Source organism: Schistocerca nitens, chromosome 1 (genome assembly GCF_023898315.1).
Source record: "Schistocerca nitens isolate TAMUIC-IGC-003100 chromosome 1, iqSchNite1.1, whole genome shotgun sequence".
Classification (NCBI taxonomy): Eukaryota; Metazoa; Arthropoda; class Insecta; order Orthoptera; family Acrididae; genus Schistocerca; species Schistocerca nitens.
In genome coordinates, this window is record NC_064614.1 from 72,298,229 (window position 1) to 72,304,318 (window position 6,090).

The 6,090-nt window shown below is 44.0% G+C and overlaps 2 non-coding genes across 2 annotated transcripts; both read left to right on the forward strand.

Annotated features, from left to right (window-relative positions):
- Positions 1-1,364: 1,364 nt before the first annotated feature.
- On the forward strand, positions 1,365-1,439 carry Trnat-ugu (transfer RNA threonine (anticodon UGU)). The gene has a single exon. It is a non-coding gene; the product is annotated as a tRNA-Thr (tRNA).
- Positions 1,440-1,804: 365 nt separating this feature from the next.
- Trnat-ugu (transfer RNA threonine (anticodon UGU)) lies at positions 1,805-1,879 on the forward strand. Its single transcript has one exon. It is a non-coding gene; the product is annotated as a tRNA-Thr (tRNA).
- The last annotated feature ends 4,211 nt before the right edge of the window (positions 1,880-6,090 follow it).

A 6,090-nucleotide genomic window follows, 5' to 3' on the forward strand; every position in this document is an offset into this window, starting at 1 on the left:
TAAGCATTAGTAAAGAGACATCAGGTGAATGTTTTCTACGTATTAATAGTGATCGTGGGCTTTAGTTTCACTCTAATCTGAGTGCTCTTGTGTGGTTGGTAGGTGGAGATTCGAGGTTAGTTTTTAGTCCAAGGCATTTTATCGTTTTAGTTTGGTAGATTAGGCTGTTATAAAATGTAAGGAAGAGGTATTTCGGGTGGAGTGCTTGGTGGTTTCCGTGAAATTATTGCCGGGTTGTTGCAATGTAGGTATCACGAGATGCACCAGGTGGTGTAGATTAATATTTTATTTAAATCTTCCATCGGGTGAGACGTTTGCCGCAGAATTTAAACTGCTCTTTAACGAACAGTCTCTCAGTATTGTCGCGTCGTCACTATATTTCTGCATTATAAGTGAAAGAGCCGCACTGCACCAGCTGTCGCGAGCTGGCTGTGGGCGCTATTGGGTGCGGAGCCGACGAAAACACAGTTGCAGCAGATGCAGCAAAACTGTCAGTTGGTTTCCACCCTTCCGGCCAGAGACTGGTGCTCGTGGTGCAGACGACACAGCAGAGCCTCATGCGGACCACGGGAGCAGCAGGTCAATTGTCACGCCTTCTGGCAGCCGACTTGGCGGAACTTTACAAATACTCATCATTTTAAGTAGAGGTGTATTCAGTCTGGCAGCACCTACTACAACTAGATATCCGTGCGAGACGACAGAGCTATATGGTTATGGAATCTGCCACCAAGAGTCTTGGACTCCACTACCTACGAACCGTCTGTTGTTTCTGGTGGCTGGTGAGCCACCTTAGAGTCACTTCAGCCCCAGATGGACTTCAGCAATTAAGGGCAGCCAATCGTGACCAAGTTGGTGCTGTCACATATACCACTGTATTGGTGCAGCACACTAGTGCTATATGCCTCCACTCGCAAGGGTGGACTAGAATTGTGGTGTTTCTTTCCCGCTATATGAAGCACGGCGGACTTCTGCATCTGCAGGAGCTGCCTATGCTGAATTTTATAGTCACGCCAAGAAGCTGCACGAACTGCTAGAGACATTCAGCGTCAGCAGACCTTCTGCTGATGTCAAGACGCCACTGCGCCCCCTTGTTGTCGGCACACGCCAAGAGGGCGTAACTACCAGGGTAAGTCAATGATTATCCGCAATTTAGTTATATTTTTGTTTATTTTGGCAGTACTGTCGTTTTACGTTGATGACGTATGCTTTGTTTATTTACTGTCATATCTTTGCAATTTTCAATGAGTATGATGGACAAACATCTATTAGGCGCACTACGAATGTAGTGGTGTGGACATGTTGGGAATATGGATCTCACGGGGAGCGTGCAAGGGATAAGTCCCTGCAGACGCTATGTCCTCTGTGCCCACGGTGGCTCAGATGGATAGAGCGTCTGCCCTGTAAGCAGGAGATCCCGGGTTCGAGTCCCGGTCGGGGCACACATTTTCAACATGTCCCCAATGAAGTACATCAACGCCTGTTTGCAGCTAGGGTGTCCATTTAATTATCATTTCATTTCTAGCAAAGCTGCATGGTCATCCACGGTAACTGTTCTTTCGGGAACAGATACTACCGTCATATATAGTTAAAATATGGCTTCCCGGCAATTGACCTTCTTGTGCGAACGCACACGCTATGCCAGAACTCGTACGGGACTTGGTAGATTAATCTGCCACGAGTAATGAGTATGATGGTCAAACATCTATTAGGCGCACTACGAATGTAGTGGTGTGGACATGTTGGGAATGTGGCTCTCACGAGGAGCGTGTAAGGGATAAGTTCCTGCAGACGCTGTATCCTCTGTGCCCACGGTGGCTCAGCTGGATAGAGCGTCTGCCGTGTAAGCAGGAGATCCCGGGTTCGAGTCCCGGTCGGGGCACACATTTTCAACATGTCCCCAATGAAGTACATCAACGCCTGTATGCAGCTAGGGTGTCCATTTAATTATCATTTGAATTTTCAAGCTGCTAGGTTAGTTTCGTTATCGCTGCTGTGCTGTTAATCATGGCTACTCCGCTATCTATTTGCACCAAAGAAGAGCAACGTTCAGTGATCCATTTTTTGTGGTCGAAAGGCGTATCAGGGGACGAAATTCACCGAAGACTTTCGGTACAGTACGGGAACAGTGTTTTGCCACAACGGAGTGTCTACGAATGGACTGAAAAATTCCGAACTGGTCGCACAAGTGTCGCACGATGAAGGAGCCGGACGACCGTTCACCGTAACAAATGAAAAAACCATTGAGCGTTCACGTCCAATGATTCTATTAGACAAACGGTTAACTATTGACGAAGTGGCACAACGTCTGCAAATTAGTCCCGGTTCCGACTACGAAATCATCCACAACAGACTTGGTTTTCATAAAGTTTGTGCAAGATGGGTCCCAAGAGAACTCACACAGTTGCCTAAACAAACGCGATCTTGGACATCTGCAAAAAGCATTTGGATTGCTAAGGTAATGAATAGGACCACTTGTTAGACAGGATCATTACTGGTGACGAAACATGGATCCATCATTACAAGCCGGAGAGTAAAGGGCAGAGTATGGAATGGGAAACATCCAAATTCGCCGTGCAAGAAAGAGTTCAAGACAATCGTCCGCAGGAAAACTGATGCTTACGGTTTTTGGGACGCACAAGGTCTAGTACTGGAACATTATGGGGAAAAGGGCACAACAACAAATAGTGTACTTTACAGTGAGATGCTTACTGCCAGGCTAAAGCAAACAACGACGATTGTTGTCAAAAGGTGTCGTGTTGTTGCACGACAACGCCCGTCCGCATACCGCTGCCCACACTGCTGAAACGCTCCGGAGAGTCAAATTTTAACTGCTGGATCATCCTATATATGAGTATATACTGTAACAGTTGTGATACTAAATGTAACGCTTCTGCTACTAAATGTAACTGAGTTTTCTCAAAATGGCTCTGAGCACTATGGGACTCAACTGCTGTGGTCATAAGTCCCCTAGAACTTAGAACTACTTAAACCTAACTAACCTAAGGACATCACACACATCCATGCCCGAGGCAGGATTCGAACCTGCGACCATAGCAGTCGCACGGTTCCGGACTGCGCGCCTAGAACCGCGAGACCACCGCGGCCGGCTGAGTTTTCTCTTTTGATGCTAGTCAATTGTCAGGATGAGCATTCTAAAGCATTATGTCAGGATGAAAATACTAGATAAATTAATTTTTTTCTCTTAACAACTCTTTCTGTGCGTCCTTTGCACTGAGGGTGTAACGGAGTTGTGCGTAATTTACGTATTTTTAATAAGTGGCATAGCTGTATCATTAATTCAGACATAAAATTAGATCCCTGATCTGTGATAATAGCTTCAGGTACGCCAAATTTAAGTATCCAGTTGTTAACTAAAGCTTGGGCAACTGTATTTGCTTGCTGATCTGGGAGACTCACCATAGCTAGGTAGCGTGAAAAGTGATCCATAATTGTAAGGACGTACTTATTACCAACAGGTATTTTATGAAATGGCCCGTAGAGATCCACTCCGCAGATTTGAAATGGACATGAAGCCTCGGGGAGCCTCTGTAAGGGTATTTTTGAACGAGAAAGTTCAGCTCGTTGTGCGCACGCAATGCAATTACGAACGTACTGCGCAACATCCTGCTTTCTGGTTTGCCACCAAAATCGCTCTGCTACTCGTCTTTCGGTTGTCCGCTGTACCCCGTGTCCTGCAAGGATATGATCGTGGGCCTCTGCCATTATTTCTTGTCTAAGGTGTTGGGGAACAACAATTCGCGGTCCAAGTTTTGTTTTACGGCATAATACACCATCTTCAAAGCAAAATTGTTTGTGAGTTGCGTATTTTTTGCATTCTGTATCCTCATCTTGTGCCATTCTCCAATCCTCAGTATCTCGGCCTGTTGTTTCCAAAAGTGCTATTTTCCGACTTAGACAATCTGCATTCGTGTGTTTTTTGCCTGGTTTATGGATAACTTCGAAATCCATTTCGGAAAGACATAGGGCCCAACGGGTGAGACGACTAGATGGATCCTTTAACCCAAGCAACCATTTTAAAGCTGCGTGGTCTGTAATAACCTCGAATTTCCTACCATACAAGTAGCATTTAAAGTATTTGATGCCATAAATAACACTTAACAATTCTTTCTCCGTTGTGGAATAATTTCTTTCTGCCGTTGTTATTTGTCTCGAAGCGTAGGCTATGGGGTGTTCCGCGCCATTATTATTCTGACTCAAACAACTCCTACTGAATGACCACTTGCGTCACAGGATAAAATAAATTCTTTATTATAATCTGGGTTGGTTAATACTGGACTGTGTGTTAACTTATCTTTAAGGGTTTGAAATGCTGATTCACAATCTTCAGACCAATGAAATTTTGCCCCCTTTTTCAATAATTGGGTTAAGGGTCGGGCAATTTCAGCGAAATTTTGAACATATTTCCGGTAGTACGATGCGAGACCAATGAAACTTTGTACTTCCTTAACGCGTTGTGGTGTTGGGAAGTCCGTAACTGCCGAAATTAATCGAGGATCTGTTTTAATTCCCTTTTCACTAATGATATGCCCTTGGTATGTAACCTCTGTCAATGCAAAACTACATTTTTCCATATTTAATGTTAATTTAGCTTTTCTAAGTCTCTGAAAAACATTACGAAGACGCACAGCATGTTCATTAATGTCTTTGGAGAATACAATAATATCGTCTAGATATACACAACATTGCTGAGTTTTGAGTCCTCGCAATACTCCATCAAGTAGTCTTTGAAAAGTTGCTGGTGCATTTTTCAAACCGAAAGGCATTCTTTTAAATTGCCAGTGGCCTCCAGGGGTAGAAAATGCTGTTTTATGCCTATCTTCAGGTGCAACTTCCAATTGATGATATCCGCTACGTAGATCGATTGTTGAAAAATATTTACTTTTACCTAAACTGTCAATGATATCTGTAATGTTTGGAAGAGGATAAACATCTGAGATTGTTTGTTAAGGTGCCTGTAGTCACAACAAAAATGGTTCAAATGGCTCTGAGCACTATGGGACTCAACTGCTGAGGTCATTAGTCCCCTAGAACTTAGAACTAGTTAAACCTAACTAACCTAAGGACATCACAAACGTCCATGCCCGAGGCAGGATTCGAACCTGCGACCGTAGCGGTCTTGCGGTTCCAGACCGCAGCGCCTTTAACCGCACGGCCACTTCGGCCGGCCGTAGTCACAACAAAATCTACATATATCGTTTCGTACTGTCGGGAGACTTCTTTGGAATAATTACGATATTTGAATTATAAGGCGAATCAGAATATTCTACAATTCCATCTTTTAGATGCTGTTCTAAAAATTCATCCAGTACTGGCTGTAAGTAATGCTGAACTCTATAAGGCTTCCTATAAACTGGGGGGCTATTTCCTGTTGGGATTCTATGCTGTGTGATATCTGTTGCTGGCATTGGACCTTCTGCATTAAATAAATCTTGAAACTCAACTAAAACTGCTTCTATCGTGTCTCTATCATTTCCTTTCAAATGCTCGATCTTCTGGCGTAATGCGGTTTTATAGGCGTCTGGTTTCTGACCATCAGTAATATCTGACCAAATGAAATCTTCTTCTTCAAAAGTACTGACTGTAGCTACTAATATTCCCTTATGCAACTCTTTGTCCTCCACTCCGAAATTGTCAATATGTACCGATACTTTTCTTTCTCCCTCAACGTCTTGAACCCGTACAACACTTCTACGTACAAAACAATGTGATACATCTAATTCTTCATTTTCCTCTAATGGCTCTATTAGACACACTGTATCTGTAGGTACCTCGGGGTCAACGGTCATCCACAAAAGTTTTCATGAGCCAGATGGTATCTGATCCCGCGAATCAACCTTCAAGGACGTTGCACGCAGTGTAGTTGATTTCGCCTTCCGGTTGGGGAAATCTTGCGGCAGCGGGCCCTTTGCAGCGGTGTCACCTAGCTGAAACACTATTCCGCTAAGTTCTACAGTTTGCTGTCTGAGGTCGATTTTAGCGTGATGTTTATGCAGGAAATCCAACCCTAGGATCGCGTCGTACCCGTCAGTTACCTTTGTTACCACTTCTACATCTTCTTGAAATTGTACA